The 20,352-nt window shown below is 51.9% G+C and overlaps 1 protein-coding gene across 2 annotated transcripts in view; it reads right to left on the minus strand.

The window, feature by feature from the left end:
• Positions 1 to 20,352, minus strand: part of GAS7 (growth arrest specific 7) — a 220,422-nt gene that overhangs the window by 137,704 nt on the left and 62,366 nt on the right. The window contains exon 1 of one of the 2 annotated variants that reach the window (XM_066364873.1): positions 19,047 to 19,118. The exons of the other annotated variant lie outside the window; for it this stretch is intronic. The gene's annotated coding sequence lies outside the window, so the exon portion shown is untranslated. Of the gene's footprint in view, positions 1 to 19,046; positions 19,119 to 20,352 lie in introns of those variants that run through there. 2 annotated transcript variants of the gene reach the window in all.

Raw genomic sequence — 20,352 nt, forward strand, 5'->3', positions numbered from 1 at the left:
ATCACACTGAATGGAAAACACTGGAAGCTTTTCCTTTAAGGTCAGAGGTTAGACAAGGCTGCACACCACTACCACTACCGCCTCTTTTCAACACGGCACTGAAGAGCCCACAACACAGTTAAGGGCATAAAAAGAGATTTAAAAAATAAGGACTGCAAAGAAAAAAACTGCTGACATCTTCGTATAATATAACTGCCTCCCCAAAATATCCAAGAAATTCTATAAACATTTGGAACTGATAAGACAGTTCAAGATCTATTTCTAGAAATGAGCAGCATTCACACTTGAATATGACCAACCATCATAACATAATATTTATGTTTAAAATGGATGACTAAAAACTGGTTGTGTATCTCCCTGCTTTCTTGAAATTCCATTAGAAACGACTAGGGGAAAAGAAAAATAGGTGTAAAGCCATAAAGAGGAAAAAAATGAAATAAGAATTGACAATAAATGAGACATATCCACAGAATTTTAGACTGCTGGAAAAAAAAATAGATAAATGGCAATGACTTAACACAGAGGGGAAAACAGAAATCTTTATGACTTCACAGGGAGATAACAAGAAACAAGCCGATTTATAATGCCAAACTTCAGACAGGCCCAGGAAGACTCAGAGGCACAGGTATCTATCTACAAGGTGGAAATGGAAAACGGAGGCCGGGACTGCTCCTTAGATCACTCCCTACCCTTGACCCCCCAGTGCTTCTGACGACCCCACGTGACAGGAAGTGGCAGACCAAAACTCAGAGGAAAACAAGTTCAGAGCTCCAGGACTCAGGGGCACCTGGAAGACAGGGTGAGAAGTCTTCATGAACATGGGGCAAGTTGGCAAATGATGACACAGTGCGGGTTTCAGATAAGACCCATTTCCTTTCCAGTAAGTTACTGAAGCATGTGCTCCAACAAAACAAGGGGGGAAGCCAGGAAAGAGGAAAACAGGAGATCCAAGAAGTGGCCAAAAGCAGAAGAAGAGAAGCAAAAGAAAGGGGTGGGATGATGGTGAAGGAAGATCCCAAGGTGACAGCTGACCATCAACCTGAAGAGAAACAGACCAAACAGAGCCAAGAATTAGATTCTTTTATGGCCAGTGGGGAGGAAAAAATTGCCTTGATAGATTATGTCAGGTATTGACAGTATTCAAGGGAATATTAGAGGCCTGCCGAAGAGTCTGGGGGAAGAATTGATACACGAGTTCATTTCTATTTCTTTAATGAACCGGGGGGGGGGGGGGAGTCCCATCAGAGAATCAGAAATCAGTAAGAATCATCTTAAGCAATGATTAATTGACGCAGGCATACAATGTGAGCACCAGACTCTAACATAACCAAACCTCACGGTGTCGCTATTTTGGGAGGTGAGGAAGGTGGTATGCACGTAGGTGGGTGAATAGAGTAATGATAGAAAAGCCAGGTTTAATCTCCTAATTTTCTGCAATAAGGAGTTCAGTTGACAATGGGTGATACTGGGGCATGGGGTAGGAAGTAACAGTATAAATACATTATTCAGAAAAATGAAGTTAAAGCCCTAGAGTTAAAAGACAGATTTGGGGGTAGAGTGAGGCCAGGAAGTGCACTACTTTTTAAAATCTTGTTACTGTGATAAAAAAATAAACATCAGATTTTAAAAAAAAGAATTTAAAGGTGCCACTCACAAGAGCAACAAAACAATCAATTAATGGTGAGTAAATATAACTGCAGAGTACAAGACTTGTATAAAGAAAAGAACGGAACTGTGCTGAGGTACGTTAAATAAACGGGCGGATACAATTTGTTTCCAGATGTAGTCTCAATGCTGCTGAGAAAACTTTTCTCTCCATATTAATCTCAAAACGCAATGCCGTTGCAACAGAAGCCTCACAGAGTTGTTCACAGAGCCATCTAGAACTTACACGAACTAGTGAACAGCCAAGAATATCCAAGACAAGTTTGAAGAACGAGGACTTTTTTCTTTTTATCAGAGAATAAGACTTCTTATAAAGTTGTGATTATTAAAATGGTGAGCGGAAGGGACAAAGAGACCAATGAATCAGAGGAGCCTACAAAGAAACCACACATGTCTGAAAATATGGCAAAGGTGACTGTCACATCGGTGAAGTGTGGATTAAAAAAAAAAAGTAGTAATGGGATAATGGGTGACTTAGAAAAAAGTAGAACTGGGTCCCTAACTTACAGCAAACAAGAGAAGAAAGTGACTTGAGGAACACAAATCTAAATGTCAAACACAGAACTTTAAAATATTTAGAAAGTGGTTTAGGCTATGACCTCAGTATAAGATAAGTTTTCTTAAATAAGACGTGAAAATTACAATCCATAAAGTAATAGATGAATAGATTTGACTAGATTACAATGAAAAACTCCTGTATGACAAAATACACAGTTAAAAAAGAAATGAGAGGACAAAGCAATGATTCAAACACAACCCAGGAGAAGACTGAGCCAAGTTCGAACGGGGGAAACACGGGAGAGGAGACCCGAACCACAAACGCACACATGAAAACACACTCAACCTCAACCAGCAATGAAGGGAGTGCCAAGAGAGTGAAGCCCAAGGTGCAACACCTCACACCCTCAGATGGCAAAAACAAGTCTGACATGTCGGCAAGGGGAATGGAAATGCCAACATTCTGTGGGTGGCAGTGTAGACATATTTGCGAAACCTCTTTGAGAAATATTGTGGCACTATTTTAGCAAAATGTTGAGTTGCACACTCAGATCTAGAAATTCTCCTTCTAGGTATCCGGCAGCAGAGGGACACTCATACAGGTGTACTCTGAGCTACTATGCAAGGATAACCCTTGCAGATTGCTTATAATAACCTATAATGCCCACCAATAGAGAGAAACTGTGAAATATGCACGTGCTAGAAAACTATACAGCAGGTAAAACTACTTCTGTAAGTACTAATGTAGATAAACCTCAAAACATAAGGTCTGAAAAAAAGTAAACTGCAAAAAGATAAATGCAGTATTACATGTTTCGTGTGAGTTTAAAACACACAAGTAGCATCAGTGAGGACTATTTTGGAGTCATGCATGCTCATACAAATTTTAAACATGCTTGCAGAAAAGATACACCAACCACAGAACAGTGGTTACCTGCAGGGAGAGGAGGAAAACGGGAATAGAATGAAAGGAAAACACCAGGATTTTCAATGCCAAGTACTGCGTTACTTCTGATTGACATTTGGCAAGAGTTCATACTTGTCAAATCCAGAGATGGTGATAGCAGATGGAAAAATGCTCAACATCATTAATCCTCAGGAAAATGCAAGTGAGAAGCACAGTCAGAAACGTCATACTCACTAGACTGGCTACAAAAAAAAAAAAAAAATGTTGGCAAAAAGCTAACCAACCGGAAGCTCACCCTCTACTGTGAGTGCCGGGCACAGAGGAGCAGACACTCCAGAAAACAGTCCTGCCCCCTCTGATAAAGTTTGGCGTGGGCGTGCCCTCTGACTAGCGATCTCACTCCTAGGTGTTTATGCAACAGGAAGGAAAGCGTGTCTGAAACACTTGCATACCAGTGTTCACAGCAGAATTATTGATAAGAGCTAAAAAGTGGAAACAACCCAAGTGTCCATCAGTGGACAGACGGAGAAGCAAATCGGAGTAGAGTCCACTAATGGGATTCTACTTAGCAACAAAAAGGAATGGAACGAGTCATCAACACTACACCATCCAATGAACAATGTGAACTGAGGGACAGAGTAGAGGTGGAGGCGGGATCACAGGGACCAGAGAGGGAAAGCAGACAGAGGGAAAGGGTATGAGAGACACCATCCAATGAACAGTGTGAACTGAGGGACAGAGTAGAGGTGGAGGCAGGATCACAGGGACCAGAGAGGGAAAGGAGACAGAGGGAAAGGGGATGAGAGGATGGGACCAGAGAAGGGAAAGAGATTGGGGAAATTATATACACACAACACAGCGTGATAGAGAGCAGAAAAGCAAATCGTGGAGGGAAGGGGGGAGGGGGGTAAGGAGGATGTTGAGGGGAACACGGGGGTGGGAGGGATGTATTCGGTGAGACACTCGAATCTATGTAAACACAATAAATTTAAATAAATTAAAAAAAATACTATACCATCCGTTTCTATGAAATCCTACAATAGGCGAAACTAATCTGTCCATAGGGCAAACATCAGGTGACCCAAGGGGACAGTGGGAGAAGAGGAGAGGCTGCAAGCAAACGGGTAGGAGAGAACTTTCTGGAGAGGTGTCTTATTCTTTGATGACCATGCTGGTTACATGGTTACATTTGCCAAGTCATTGACCTGCACCCATCACATGGGTGGATTTATTTTACGGTAAATTACAGCTCAGTAAAAGTTGGTTTTAAAAATATGCGTGGTAGATACATTTGTTATCATCTCTAATTTTTTGTAGACAACTTTTATTAAACTTGAAGTGGATTTTATAAAATATTGGTTAGTAATTATGCATATTGGGGAATGGGAGGTTTCAGGGGGAGAATGAAAAACTTCAAAGGCTAGGCCCTGGCCGGTTGGCTCAGTGGTAGAGCGTCGGCCTGGCGTGCAGGAGTCCCGGGTTCGATTCCCGGCCAGGGCACACAGCAGAAGTGCCCATCTGCTTCTCCACCCCTCCCCCTCTCCTTCCTCTCTGTCTCTCTCTTCCTCTCCCGCAGCCGAGGCTCCATTGGAACAAAGTTTGCCCAGGCGCTGAGGATGGCTCTGTGGCCTCTGCCTCAGGCGCTGGAATGGCTCTTATTGCGGCAGAGCGACGCCCCAAGATGGGCAGAGCATTGCCCCCTGGTGGGCGTGCCAGGTGGATCCCAGTCGGGTGCATGAGGGAGTCTGACTGCCTCCCGGTTTCTGGCTTCGGAAAAATAAATAATAAATAAATAATAAATAAATAAAAGAAAAACTTCGAAGGCTAATAATGTGAACTCATATTCCCTCCCCGTGGAAGAGGTGCCTACTTATTAGAGCAGTCCTGTTAGAAACCAAGGGTTCTTTGAGGTCACCTAGCTCAAGTCTCTCCTACACAGAAAAGAAGCCTGCAGTGAGATTTGTAGCAGACATCTGTTGCTTCAGCTGCCCAGAGTCCCAGACCCATCCCACAGGCACCCACTTCTCTTCTAGGGAATTCTCTCTCCCCACCTGGGCACTTGCTCCGGGAGGATATCAATGCAGGTGCCAGCTTTCCCACCACTAATCCAAAGGGGGCCCAGTCGCCCCTTCCTCTCTGACGGGGCGCAGGTGTGTGGCCCGTGCTGCCTCCCGATGCTCCCTGCTGACTCCTGCAGAGATGGGGGTTCACCCACATAACCAAGCACGCCTGAGCACACCGTTAGTGCTCCAGGACTGGGCCTGTTCCTCCCACCTCCCGGTCTCCCTCAGCTCCGCACCTCGGTTTCTAACTATTTCCAGGTTTCCCCGGCCGCCTGCCCATTCTGCCACCTTCCAGGATCTTGGCAGCAAGTTCTGCTTTGCTTACATCAGCCAGAATCAGTTTCCGATGTTTGCAACCACAGACCCCTCTGTGTGACACATCCCCCCACCAGTGCAAGGTAAGCCGGGATCACAGCCCAGAGCTCGGAATCCTGCACACCTGTCCCTGGGTGTGTCGGCCACCTGGTTGACATCTCAGGACCCGCAATCTCAATACCTCAATGGCTGGGGAGGGGGGGTGTGGAGACAGGATGAAATGGAATGATCACTTATTTAGTGACATGCCAAGCACTCTGACATGCTTAATTCCGTCCTTCCCCTAGTCTGGTAAAGTAGGGATTATCTCAATTTATCTTGGAGGACATGAAAGAGGAAGAAAAAAAAAATTTTTTTTCAATAGCACAGCACTCAGAGGTGACAGAGAAGGAACTTGAGCCAGATCTGTCCCAATTTAAAGCCTGGTTCTTGTCCTCTCATCCTACTGCCTCTGCTCAAGGAAACAGTGGGTCTTCTGCTTCCCCTGCTTCCTAATTAGGTCATTGAAACTTCACATGAAGTATCAGGGGCATGCCTGGATGTTGGCTGCACCTACGAGGTAGTGAGGGGCCAAACCGTGTCCCCTGGGCCAGGGCACAGCCACTCCCGGGAGAGCGGCCCTGGACGGGGCGGCAGAGGGGCAGAAGGCGCACACCGCAGCCTCAGGGGGAACGGTGTGGGATTCTGCTGCATACCAGAGCCGCGGAAGAGATTTTTTTCTGCTTGGAGATGAATACATGTGCAGATTCCCATGGCAACAGAGCTGCTCACTGCCGTCCCTACCTGTCACCGAGTGACTCACATTTTTGGCATGGCCCTTGCCCCATCTAAAGTGATTAGCTAATCAGCCGAGAATGTGTGCGCTCTGCCACTGATAGCACCTCGGAGGCCCAGCGGCGTCTGTGCGCCTCCCGGAGCAGGGCGCGTGTCTCCTTGGCTTTTTCCAGAGCTGGTAGCTCATGGGAAGCATCCCACAGCCGGCAGCCCTTGTCCTCAGAGGTGTCTTGGGGGCATAGCAGGTGGCAGGTGCCCGTCTCAGCTCAGCAAGGGGCGTGTCGGTTCCCGGGACGGGGAGGGCAAGTGCCTGCGCTGGTGTCTACGCGCGCGGCCCACCGCACCCTGCAGACACGCTGACGCCCATTGCAGATATTCAAGACAGGCTCCCTGAATTCGGAGGAATGAATGAATGAATAAGTGAATGAAGAGGGCTTTCGGAACAATTCCCTCTGCCTGCTCAGCTAGCCTCCAAGACTCAGAATGAGCTCCGAGGGGAGTCGCGGCCCGGGCCAGCGTCAGGCCGGGCTCTGCGTAGGGCGGGGACTGGACGCCAGCGGTGAATTCGGAGGTCCTCCTCCCTTCTGGAGTCCACGGGTCCCTAACACCTTCTATAAAGGAAGTAACTGAAAGTAAGGAGAGGCACCAGCATATCAGGGGTGTATTCAGAAGGAAGAAGTCCGGGAGGGGAATAAAACCCCGAGGGGCTGGTGCCAGGAGGGTCTCCCAGCAGGGGGCCGCTGGAGCCCCCAGCGAGCAGAGCCGCTTCACCGGCCCATGAACACGTACCTGCAGCGGGGCCAAGTTCAACATATAAAAGGGAAAGAAGGCTGAGCCTCTTTAAAAAACAAAAATTCCTGCAGAAGTGCACTCGGTTAGGGGCCCCAGGCAGATGGGCCGAGGTCTGAAGGAGGGAGGGGTGGGGAGGGTTGGAGGGATGGAGACGTGGGTACAAGATCCGGCAACCCGGATGCAGGCGGCCACCCTTCATTCCGACATTCTGAGCCCCTAGGCTGAGGTGGTGAGAGGCTCAGGAAGAGGGGACCCGAGTGTCCCAACAAGCTCCCTGGCCACCAGCTGGCTCGTTAAAACAGAGCAGGCCCGGGCTGGAGGGCGGCTCCACGCGGCAGCTGATTGTCGGTCATCTCTCCCAGTCTCCGCCCAGCACGCTGCAGGGATTCAAGGCAACCGCTCGCAGGGCGGCCCCAGTGTCTCTAACAGAGCAATAAATCACTCTTAACGACACAGGGCAAACTGCCACCCCGCCGTCCTACCTTCTGGAGTGGCTGCTCTAGAGGAGAAGGTGCAGTGTGGGCACAAATCCCAGAGAAGGGACAGCAAACGCAGCAGGTCCCATTTCAGAGAGGGGAGGGGCTTAGTGCGGTGTCTGAGGATCAGGAGCAGAGCCGGGAATGCGGACCGACCCCACGCTACACCCCCCACCCCCACCCCAACACAGACAACATTAAACGAAGAGGAAATAGGAGCCCGGAACACAAGGCGAGGTCGGGCTGAGGTCAGGCACCCCTTCCGTCCAGGCTTCCAGCACCAGAGGCGGGCCCCAGATTTGGCACAGAGCTTCCTAGCCAAGTCCAAAGAGGGAAACATGTTTGGCTCAACGCTCCTTGGTGTCCTGAAGATAAAATGAGCCACCTGCTCAGGGGAAGCACAAGCGGTCCCGTCTGAACACTAGAAGAAACTCCTCCCAAGGGTTCATACGGAAAGAACATACGGTTATATGTGTGTGTGTATATATATATATATATATATATATATATATATATATATATATATATATATATAAAGTCTTTAAAAGACCAACCGTTTCATAACGCCGTTCATTTTAACCCTTGTTTGAGCCAGGTTCTTACAAAGAGATGGCCGGGTATCAGTGGCAGTTCCTGCCACCCACGTGGCAGAGAAGGCCTGGCTAATAGAAGTCAAGGGAAGAAGCCAACGCTCACAATCGTTCAAAGAAAACACTAAGGAAGGGAGGCAGGGCACACTGCATATAATTCCTCATCTTTCACAGCGGGGGAACCAACAGATATAGCCTTAGAGTTAAAACATCGTGAAGCATCGCAGCGTTTTATTTACCATTTTGGAAGGAATTGTCAGGAGAACTAAAAATAAAATGTGGCTGGGAAGGGCGACGTGGGGAGTGAGAGGGTTGCTTTGCATTCTAAGCCCTTTCGTATGATTTTAATTTATTTTTTTTTTTTAGCTACGTGCACGTTATTGCTTTTGCTTAAAGTGGAAACAAAGGCATTTTGAGTTACAGCATGGAAAAAGGAGGAAAGAACACACTAGAACGAAGTACAAACAGGGTAAGTGTGTTGTCATAGGGATGACCTTGGGCTTGCTCCAATGGATTCACAAAAATAAATCTCTCGCAAACTTTGGAATTATTTGGAACAGATAGGTCTCTGCAACACAACCTTACAACCCGTAGACGCACAGCGTGTGGTACCCCACCACGCAGACCCGCCACCAAGCAGGCCTTTACAGACTGGGTGAGGCACTGACTCTCTGGGGTCAACGAACTTTCATGGAAATTCGGTCCACTTTCCAACTCCACCATGCCAGCTCTCGTGACAGCCTGCTCCCGGCTGTCAGAGCCCAGGGAAGGCATGGAGAACCCAGGCAGGCCACACCAACACACCCGGTTTCCCAGAGACGCTGGAGCATTTGCACAAAGGATGGCAGTTTATCCTCTGGCACGACGTTACCGAATTGTGGGGTCACTGAATTGTGGGGTCTCGGGGCTGGTTGACATCTTCAGTTCCTGGATGAGGAGGCAGAGTGCCCAGAGGCGAAGTGAGATTGGCCCGAAGTCTTCAAACTCGGGGTGGGAACCTCAGAACTGGGACCTGGGGGGCCTACCCATGGGTGGGACCCCACCCAGCACTCCTCCATCTGCCATGTCCTCTGGAGCCCTCCGGTAGGTGGAGCAGCTACTTGAATTTTTAAAAAAGGGGAGGCCCTGGCCGGTTGGCTCAGTGGTAGAGTGTCGGCCCAGCGTGTGGATGTCCCGGGTTCGATTCCCGGCCAGGGCACACAGGAGAGGCGCCCATCTGCTTCTCCACCCTTCTCCTTCTCCTTCCTCTCTGTCTCTCTCTTCCCCTCCCACAGCCAAGGCTCCACTGGAGCAAAGTTGGCCCGTGCTTTGAGGACGGCTCCATGGCCTCCACCTCAGGTGCTAGAATGGTTCTGGTTGCAATGGAGCAACACCCCAGATGGGCAGAGCATCTGATAGGCATGCCGAGTGGATCCTGGCCGGGTGCATACAGGAGTCTATCTCTCTGCCTCCCTGCTTCTCACTTCAGAAAAATACAAAAAAAGGGGGGGGGGTCCAATGTCAAATGTGGAGCAAACCGGGTGGTTCAGAGGGTGGAGTATGTCCTGAATCCACACCCTGCTCGCCATCTTCCTCCACTGCCTCCACCTCAGCCACAGCGGAACTTAACCCTCTCACCTGGAGCTGCAAGAACGTGACTGCTCTCTTGGTTTCCACTGAGACCGCCACCTCCCTTGCCTTCTCCCAGCTGCCAGAGCGAGTCGTCTAAAGACCCATCAGAAATCACAGTACAATAGGTAAGCCACAGCGGCCGAGAGCACGTGGTGATTGCCAGGGGACTGAGGGGTGGAGGGGGCGGGGGGAAGGAGCAGAGGCTGGTTAATGGGCACAGAGTCTCCTTCGGGGATAATGAGAAGGTTTCGTAACCAGACAAAGGTGGTGGTCACCTAATATCGCAAATGTACTAAATTGCTAGCAAATTGTTCCCTTTAAAGTGGCTAATTTTACGTTAGGGGAATTGTATCACAATGTTAAGAAAGGTCATGCCTCTGTGGATTCCCACCTCCCTCCGAGTGAAAGCCCACGTCCACGTGGGTGAGCGTCCTCCCGTCTCTCCTCCTCCCTCCGAGGAAAAGCCCACGTCCACGTGGGTGAGCGTCCTCCTGTCTCTCCTCCTCCCTCCTCTGCTCCAGACCCAGTGGAGAGGCCAGGTGCCCGTCCGCCTCTTGGCCTTCCCTGTTCCCTCCCCCCCAAGACCACTCGTACCTCAGATACCCATAGCTTTCCTCCCTCACTCTATCAGGGTCTCTGTTTAAATGTTAGCAACCAAAGACCCTTCCTGTCACCCCCAGTTAAAATAGCACCGCCTGCTACCCGCTGCTGCTCTGTGAGGGGCGAGCAGTCCCTCGCTAGCCTGATACCACATCCCATGCTTGTCTTCTATTGTCCGCCTTCCCTGGTAGCATCTGAGCAGTGGGGGCAGGGACTGTGTAATATGTGCCCAGCACCTGGAACAGGGCTGAATGTGCCACAAGTGCTCACTAAACATGTGTTGAATGAATGAATGAATGAATGAATGTCCATTTGTTCAAGGTTCCAAGTTAATGGCGCAGGGATCACTTTTTCCCAAGGGGCAAATTGTCCGCCAAGAGTTCAGCAGGCTGACTTTGACAAATCCTCATTGTATTAGTCTGTTACAGCTGCTATAACAAATACAGTAGACCCCCTTGCTCAAAGAGATATAATCTAAGACCTACCAGTGAATGCCTGAACCCCAGATAGTATCAAACCCCATATATACACACACACACACACACACACACACACACACACACACTGTGGGGTTTTTTCCCTACACATACATATTTGTAATCAAATTCACACTATGTGTGTACTTCAGGGCCATCGTGAAGTAAAACGAGGGAGGGTTATACAAGAACTAGAGTCCATCAATGGCCAACCTTCAGAGAAGTGGGAACATCCTCACCCCATGGGCTAAGCGAAGGGCATCTGAGTTCAAACCAGCTTGCAAGTGTGGGGGTATCTCTTTGTTGGCCATCTCTCTTCCAGGGCATAGAAGGCGGTCCACAGCAGCAGCCAGGAGACCCAGAAGGAAGTGGCCCATGCCCCCTGGCGGCAGGCCACTGATCACTAACCTTAAGGCCGTGCTCTGCAGTCCCTCATCTGCGTCCTTGTGGATTCCTCCCAAATCCCCACTCAGGCCCCAACTCATGTGATAAACCACATTCTCCACAGAGACACCGGCCACTAATGCCTCCAGTTCAACATGTCCAAAACCAAATTCCGTTCCCAAACCACTCCCTGCCATAAATTTATATTTATGCTTATATTTATAGTCGGAGCTCCCAGAAGCCCAAACCCCAAATCCTACATCTTTGATTTTTTTCCATTTATCAAATTCCCTACACTCAACCCCTTCCAAGATGATCTTTAAAGACCACGAGTGTCACAGGGTTGTTTATTTTAACCCGCAGCCTGAACTGAGCCCCGAAGAGGCAGTCCCCGGCGGTCGGTCTCCAGCTGCAGATCCGACCACCCAGCTGCCCGTGGAGGCCCACTGGCCGAAGTACTCAAGGGAGAGGAAGACGATGGCCTGGGAGAGAGAGGAAGGAGGGCCTCCCAAGTCCTACCCACTCAACCACCCAAATCGCTCCAGACCTTCTCCCCTCACCTGTGTGCCATGCCTGTGTTCACTTCCTCACAACCACCTCTGCTGGGCCCTGCAATGCACGCAAAATAAAAGCCAGAAATCCTTCAAGGACCCCCCCACCCCCGTTTTGGTAAGCCGGGGCCAACATCTGTTGATTCTGCCTGCTGCTCCCCCTGCCCCGTCTCACACGCCCGGCGCCTCTCCATTCTCAGGTGTGGGCAACATTCCCCAGCTCCCAGACCCAAGCTCAGGGCCTTCTAGTACATTCCATCCCCCAGCCACAGTGTCTGGTCCCGAAAGGCCACCTGCGTCCATGGGGCTTTACTCTCAGGACTTGATGGACCAGCAGCTCTCTTGCTGATGGCCTCAGACCCGCGGGCACCCTGGTCTGAAGCTGCCAGTCTTCAAACTCGCCAATGAGCGGGAGACGAAGCAGCCAGCTGAAGTGAGACAGAGCCTCGCCTGACATCTCTGGAGCCTGTCGGAGAGGGCAGATCGTCTCCTCCTGGCTTTAGCAGCACGGAACTGGTGTTTGACATTTGCAAGAGAAAGTGTCTCTCTGAGATGACAATGTCTCTCCTCCCCTCATCCCCTGCCCCCAACCCCACCCTCAGCACGCCAGATCAAACAATTCCTAAATCGATAGGAAGCAAACACTGTTTAAAGCAAGTCCCCTAATTGAATACCCAACACTCCTTTGGTCCCTCTGGGCCTTAGCTCACGCCGCTCCCTGGCCTGAGATGCCCTAACCCTTTCCAGCCTGTGAGCCGGGCCTGCTGGATGTGAGGATCCCTCTCTGAGGCCCTTCCCAGAATCGCTGTCTGTGAGTCATTGGAAAAAGGCAGAGGAAGCTGGGGCCACGCCTGGCCGCCCCTCCCTCGGCCACGCCCCTGTTTACCAGCTAGGGCTTGGGCACCAGCCCACTGCAGCCGGGATGCATTCCTCCGGAGCCCTGGGGAACAGGTTCCACGGGGCCCGGCCCTGCAGAGAAAACCCTGCGTGGCTTCCACCAGAAACACTGGAGCCTGAGCAGGCAGGGTCTTCCTACACCTTTCTGGTTGATGAAAAGTTTAAACACGGTCACAGTATCCAGTACTCTGAGAGGCGGGTATCTTTCTGTCGCCCTGGGTGGACTCGGCGGGCGCCTGCTTCTTAGCCTGGTGCTGGGGCACTGCCCTCTCCGTGCAGGTGCTGAAAGTGAGCAATGAACCGCGTTCCTGAATTCTCCCTCCAACGTGCCTCCCACACCCCAGTATTTTTGCTTTAGGCGGCCAAATTGGATGCTCAAGCATGAGCTGAATCCTCCAAACCCCTGCGTGCTGCCCAGTGAGATGGAGATGCCTAGTGCGATCAGAAAGAGTGCCTTCAGGCCCTGGCTGGTTGGCTCGGTGGTAGAACATTGGCCCGGTGTGTTGAAGTCCTGGGTTCAATTCCCGGCCAGGGCACACAGGAGAAGCACCCATCTGCTTCTCCACCCTTCCCTCTCTCCTTCCTCTCTGTCTCTCTCTTCCCCTTCTGCAGCCAAGGCTCCACTGGAGCAAAGTTGGCCCAGGTGCTCCATGGCCTCCACCTCAGGCGCTGGAATGGTTCTGGTTGCAATGGAGCAAGGCCCCACCAGATGGGCAGAGCATCGCCCCCTAGTGGGCATGCCGGGTGGATCCCGGTCAGGCACATGCAGGAGTCTGTCTCTCTGCCTCCCTGCTTCTCACTTCAAAAAAAACCCCCAAAAAATGAAAGCCCGCCATCCCAGGCAGAGCAACCCGCCCAAACATGCCCGAATCCATGCCACTTGATTTTGAAAAGAAAACTGAATCTCCGTGACTTCTGCAAGCTCAGTCCCAGGGTGCCCCAGTCAAGTGTGCGGTCCACACAGCGCCCTCTGCCCAGCCTTCCTTCCCAGAGCCGTATGCTCCCAAACCCGACATCCCCCAGACCTGACAGCACACTGAGCTGACTCCCTCCCGACTCACTGGACACTCTCAGCCTCCATTTCATAGGAAAAGCCCTGTGACAGGGACAGTGGAGGGCAGGGCTTGCCTCTCGTCTCCTGCGGGGCCTCGGGAATATTCTTATAGGAGTCCAGCTCATTAGCATGGACATTAGAGACCAGGAAAGGAAAGAGAGAGGAGGTTGGAATCCGTGTATTCCTCTCCTTTTTTTAGTTCTAACGGCTCAGGAGGAGGAAACAGAAACTTTTGTTTAAAGGAAGGCTTGCTGGAATTACCCAGGTTTAATGGATGTTGAAATGGGTAATTTATCAGCTCCTGGCAGCCTTCCTTTTGGGATCCATTTCATCAGATTTCTAGCCCGACCTGCAATTTTGTCTCCCGTTGGCACAGATGATCAAAATCTTGCTGTCAGACTCCTCAGACGAACCGACGCTCTCCACTGCCTGGCCCGGTGCTAGCATCCCGCTCCCGTCTTGATGACTTTGCGCGGATGTGGGCACACACAGGCGCTCACCCGGCTAACACAGGCAGCACCCCTGCCCACAGGCCTTTCTGAGCCCTCGTTCCCCCGAGTGGCCTCGCAGCCTGTGCCTTCCCACCTTGGAGACGTGTCCACTGACTTCTGTGGCTGACTGATGTAGCTTCTCTCTCTGCCGGGGAGCTAGACCAGCTCTCGCACACCCCGCCCGGGCTGACATCCAGGGTTCCATCACCTCCGTATCTCAACAGTTTGCCTCTTCGGGTAACAATCTAGGATCGACCGACCTTGATTCGCTTTGGGTCTCACTCTTTTTTTTTTTTTTTTAATTGATTTTAGAAAGAGAGGAAGGGAGAGAGGGCAACACCGCTCTGTCCCTGTATGTGCCCTGACCTGGGGATTGAACCAGCCACCTCTGTGTGCAGGAACGACGCTCTAACCAACCGAGCTATCCAGCCGGGGCTCTGGGTACCGCTCTTGGTCCTTACTCAGTCCATATGGTGAACGTGGGGCTGACCCCACCTCCCAACCATATCACCCCTGGCTCCGTTTCAAAGCTGCCCACTGATTTTCTCCTTTCTTGTCTCTTTGGAGTTACTGAGAGCTTTTAGAATCCTCCTGAGGGGGTTTCTAACATAGAAGATGAAGCCAACACAGAGGGAAGGAAAGCCAAACCACGAAGACTTCTGGAAGCTGCTGCCTTGGCCTCCTCTATGAGGTGTGCATTGCTGTCTAATACATTCACCCAACACTTAACTGCTTCACACAGCTGATAGTTACCATCTCGGTTTGTGTGGGTCAGGGACCTGGGTACAGTTTACCCAGACCTGGAGCCTTACTCAAGGTCTCTCACGGGGCTGCAGTCAAGGTGCTGGCCAGAAGCTGCCGTCACCTCAAGGCTAGCTGGAGGAGAATCTACTTCCAAGGTCCTTCATGTGGCTGCGTGCGGACCTGTCCTTGCTGGCTGCGGAGGCATCAGCTCCTTGCCACATGAAGAAATGCTTTAGTCCCTGACTTTTTCCATGATTCCTGTCGTGGGTTTTGACAGCTGGATGACAGGATCTATCTTATAAGTTAAAGCTTTCTCAGCTTCTCAATCCTTTTGTTCTGTCACCGTTGTTCATGACTGGGCTGCACGACTCAAGGGGACCTACCATTGGAGTGCCTGCTCTGACGTTTTCTAAGGTGCCTGGTGCCAGCAGGGGCTTGCAGGACCGTCTGAGGGACCCTTCCCCCAGCCTCATGGGGACCCATCAACACGGTAGACCAGATGCCCTGAGGAGCTCTGAACTGTGTACCAGCAGGGTTATCCCGGACAATGTGAAGATTCCAGAAGGCCAGCCTGCTGGGACTGTCACACCAAGCAGCTAGAATAGCCTTGGCACGTTGGTTTGGGGGCGACTCAGATTGTTTACACAGACAAGGGGCCCACACATCCTAAGGGCAGGGCTTGCCTCCACCCCCACCTTGGCCACCCACTGCCATGGCCATCCCCTTGACCTGGTATTTTAAACCTGTGCTTCTCAACCCTGAATAAAACATTAGAATCACCAGGAGAGCTTTTAAGAAGGAGGGTGGCTGGGATCCACACCAATTAATTCAGAATCTCAATCAAAATCAAAACCCTCAGGCCCCCTTTTTAAGTGCCCCATATAATCCTAACATTTAGCAGACCTACTTTAAATGGATGGCCACACATCTCAAACAGATACTCAACTCTTGCTACGTGGCCCTAAATGTGACTGGGTGGCCACAGAACCGAGGCATCTCCCGGAGACGTGAGGGGGTGGCGTGCCTCCCTGTGCTTGGCTGTGGGGTCCTGCATCGCAGCGTGACCCAAGGGCGCAGAAGCTCCTGTGTTTGGCTGTGGGGTCTTGCATCTCAGCGTGACCCAAGGGTGTAGAAGCTCCTGTGCTTGGCTGTGGGGTCCTGCATCGCAGCGTGACCCAAGGGCGCAGAAGCTCCTGTGCTTGGCTGTGGGGTCCTGCATCGCAGCGTGACCCAAGGGCGCAGAAGCTCCTGTGCTTGGCTGTGGGGTCCTGCATCGCAGCGTGACCCAAGGGCGCAGAAGCTCCTGTGCTTGGCTGTGGGGTCTTGCATCTCAGCGTGACCCAAGGGTGCAGAAGCTCCTGTGCTTGGCTGTGGGGTCCTGCATCTCAGCGTGACCCAAGGACGCAGAAGCTCCTGTGCTTGGCTGTGGGGTCCTGCATCTCAGCGTGACCCAAGGGTGCAGAAGCTCCTGTGCTTGGCTGTGGGGTCCTGCATCGCAGCGTGACCCAAGGGCGCAGAAGCTCCTGTGCTTGGCTGTGGGGTCCTGCATCTCAGCGTGACCCAAGGGTGCAGAAGCTCCTGTGCTTGGCTGTGGGGTCCTGCATCTCAGCGTGACCCAAGGACGCAGAAGCTCCTGTGCTTGGCTGTGGGGTCCTGCATCTCAGCGTGACCCAAGGGTGCAGAAGCTCCTGTGCTTGGCTGTGGGGTCCTGCATCGCAGCGTGACCCAAGGGCGCAGAAGCTCCTGTGCTTGGCTGTGGGGTCTTGCATCTCAGCGTGACCCAAGGGTGCAGAAGCTCCTGTGCTTGGCTGTGGGGTCCTGCATCTCAGCGTGATCCAAGGGTGCAGAGCTGCATTTTCACGAAGCCGCAAGCGATTCATTTGCACATTCGCGTGCCAGGAGCTCCGCTGTGGCCAGCCGTCCAGCCCCCCCCCCCCCCCACCGCGGCTCCTCCCACGGATTTGCTTCCCATCTGCCAAACAACCATTTCAGACTCCTCCTCAGATGGTGGACCTGCTCACGCTTCACTCAGTCACAGCAATCTGACAGTCACCAGTCATCAGCCCACTGCCCAAATTCCATCCTCGTCCCGTTAGTACCCGCGTTCTCAGCCTTCCTTCCCATCACAGAGACTAAAAAGCTGTCCTCCTATCAAAGGCAACCTACTGGCTGTCTACCACTAAGCGCAGAACTCTTACTAGAGAGAGAGAGAGAGAGAGAGAGAGAGAGAGAGAGATACCCTTTGACCTTAGTCCTCTGGTCTTATTCCTTCACTTCTCGTCACCGAAGACAGTGTCACCAAGAATTACGTATAGCCGTGACCTCTACTTTCCTAACTCGAAGTTCCCCTGCCCACCCACGGAGCCTGCTCTCCTCAGGCCATGAGTGACCTCCACGCTGTTGTTACCAAACCCAAGGGCACTCTGAACTCTTCTAGCATCCTCGGCCGCCCAGCGACATTCCACACGCCCTCCGTCTGGACACCATGACATCTCCTGGCTACCATGGCTTCTCACGGGCTTTCTCAAGCAGTCTCCTTCCGGGATCTTTCCCCCGACACCCCCGGTCTGAGATGTTGCAGCAACCTGCTGGCCCCGCCCCTCTCTCCTACCTACTCATTCTCCTCAGGGGCCTGACCCTGTTCCGTGGCTGTACACACCCGCTATTTCCTGATGACTCTAAATTCACATTGCTGGCCTGGACCTTCCGCTGCCTCCCTGCCATCTCTGCATGGATCCTCAGCAGGAATCTAACCGGTCCAAAAACAGACAGATAGACAGACAGCATCTTCCTCACCTCCAAAAACAAAGCAAACCCCCCAAAAAATCCCTGCTCCCAAAGCCTCACATTAGCAAGAGTTGGCACTGTCCGTCCTGTTGCTTATGAAGCCCAATTACCAGGACCAACAAGTTCTCTCCCTTCCCCGTCCGATCCGATCTCTCCCCACTCCCCTCAGGTCTACCACAAAGGCTGGTCCGGAATCCACCCCTGTTTCTCTGTCCCCACTGGGGCCTCTCTGCTCCCCAGGCAAAAGCGACACTTCCCTGTAGGGTCACAAAGATCGAACTGGTCTCCCTGGTCCACTTTTCATCCTTTACGGTTCATTCTCAGCAGGGCAGCCAGAATGAACTGACAAAACCTTCATCGGGTTACGCCCACCTTTAAGTGAAACCCCCCGAGGACTTCAGCCTCCTCTTGGGGAAAAGAAACCCACACCATCGAGCCTGGTTTACGGAGCCCGGAAGCCTGCCTGCTTCTGTCTTCCTCACCGTGTGCCGCACTGGCCTTCCAGCTCTGTGCGGCTCGCTACGCTAGACACTTCAATTAGTGTGCGGCTGATTAAAGTCAAATTTAAGTGAGCTGGAACAAAAATAAAATGAGAAATTCAGTTCCTAAGTCTCACTCGCCACAATGCAAGCGCTCCGTTGTCACATGGGGCTGGTGCAGATACAGAACATGTCCCTCCCTGCAAAATGTCCTACTAGACGGCGCTGTTCTAGCTATTCCTTGGACGGGGCAAGGTTTGTCCCTCCTTACGGCTTTCGCACTCACTGCCCCCCGTGTCTGAAGCGACTTTCCCCCACCTCTTCCCACGGCTGGATCTATACATCAGCTTAGATGTCACCTCCTCGGAGAGGCCTTCCCTGAGCTCCCAGCCTGCAGAAGCCACCTGCTAGTTATTCCCAAGCACAGGAAGCAATCTGAGCCCGACAGACTTCCTGCTGGCGAATGCTTGCCCGGTTTGTTTGTGTTTGCTCATTGCCCAACTCCACCATGCCACCCACCCCGAAGCACACTTATGCAACCAGGGACCTCGTCCGCCTGGCTCACCACCCCATTCCGGCTCCTCCACCTGTGCCCGTGGGGCAGAGTGCCTGACACCGCGCTGCTCAGTTAGCACGCATCCATTGTTAGACCCGTGTCCGGTCCCTGTTCCCTCTGACGTCTCTCACAGACATCGCTATTTCTCCCTGTTCCCGGCCACCACCCTCTCTGGGCCTTCGCCCCATTCCCTCCTGCCTCTGCCTCCGCCCGCCCGTCAACCCTGCAAACACACGGAGGTTAATCTGGCCGCAATTCTTCTTGGCAAATTCATTCCCTGCCCCGTCTGGTCCTGAATGGCCTCCGTGTCCCCGGCTGTGGTGTGCATGCTCCTACCTCAGTGCTGCCGGTAGGCAAGGTCTTCCCCTCGGCGGGTAGCCCTCTCTCTGCTGCGCGGGGAAGCCACACCTTCTCTCGCCTGCCAGGTGTGGCACAGGTGGCAGTTCCTCTGCCGACACCGGCCCCTCCCCTGGCCTCCTCCTGCGCTTCCTGTGAGCGGCCCCGCTGTGGCACTTGCTCACCTAAGACGAGGGGTTCCACCTTCCACATGCATGCTCGCACATAATCCCGGAGCTTAGTACTAGGAACAGTGGTTCTCAAGCTTTGCTGAGGATCAGAATCACCTGGAAAGTTAATCACACACACACACACACACACACACACACACACACACACACACACACCCAGGTGCAGGTTCAGCGAGGTAGACTACAGTCTGGGCCTCTGTCCCTGTCCAGTTTTCTTAGTGACTCAGAGACCTACCCAATTTGAGATCCACTGCTTATGAGCATCAGACCTGCAGCGTGAGTTGCTCAAGTCCTGCACGTCCACCAATTCAGAACACCTGGGAAGTGAGCGACACGATACACGGCTTCTCCCACACCAGCTCGTTCTTGCCCGGGTATCGAATGATCCCCAGGGACAGGCTGAAGATGGCCATCCAAACATATCCACATCCTAATCCCCGGAACCTGCAAATCTTACCTTATATGACAAAAGGGACTTTGCAGGTGTGATTAAGTTAAGAATTTTTAGGCCCTGGATACCTGGCCGGGTAGCTCAGTTGGTTAGAGCATCATCCTGATACGCCAAGGCTTCAGGTGCGATCCCCGGACAGGGCATGTACAAAAATCAACCCATGAATGCATAAATAAGTGGAACAACAAACTGGTGTTTCTCTCTCTCTCTCTCTCAAAACAAAATCCAAAAAAAAACCTTTTTAAATGGGACGGTTCTGCCTGGTTATGACAGGTGAGTGTATAGCGCACACTCACTAGGGTCCTCAGAGGCAGGACAGGGAGAGCAGAGGGCAGGAGCCTCTGTGAGAACAGAGGGGGGAGGGGGGGAGGGAATGTAACGGGCACCAGGAGCCCAGGAAGGAGTCTCTGAAAGATGGAAAGAAAAGGGACAGATTCTCCACAGAGCCTCCAGCAGGCATTAGCCTGGAGACACTGCAGTTTCAGCCTCCTGAAACTCATTTCACACTGTGGACCTGCAGGACGATGAGAAAATAAACGTTTAGTTTTAAGCTAAGTTTGTGTCAATTCATTACACACCAATAGAAAAGGAATACACCTCCTCTTCTTACCACATGGCAAAATTCTTTTATTTTTTCATTTGCTTTTCAATTATAGGGGATGTA

This window comes from Saccopteryx leptura, chromosome 2 (genome assembly GCF_036850995.1).
Source record: "Saccopteryx leptura isolate mSacLep1 chromosome 2, mSacLep1_pri_phased_curated, whole genome shotgun sequence".
Taxonomy (NCBI): domain Eukaryota; kingdom Metazoa; phylum Chordata; class Mammalia; order Chiroptera; family Emballonuridae; genus Saccopteryx; species Saccopteryx leptura.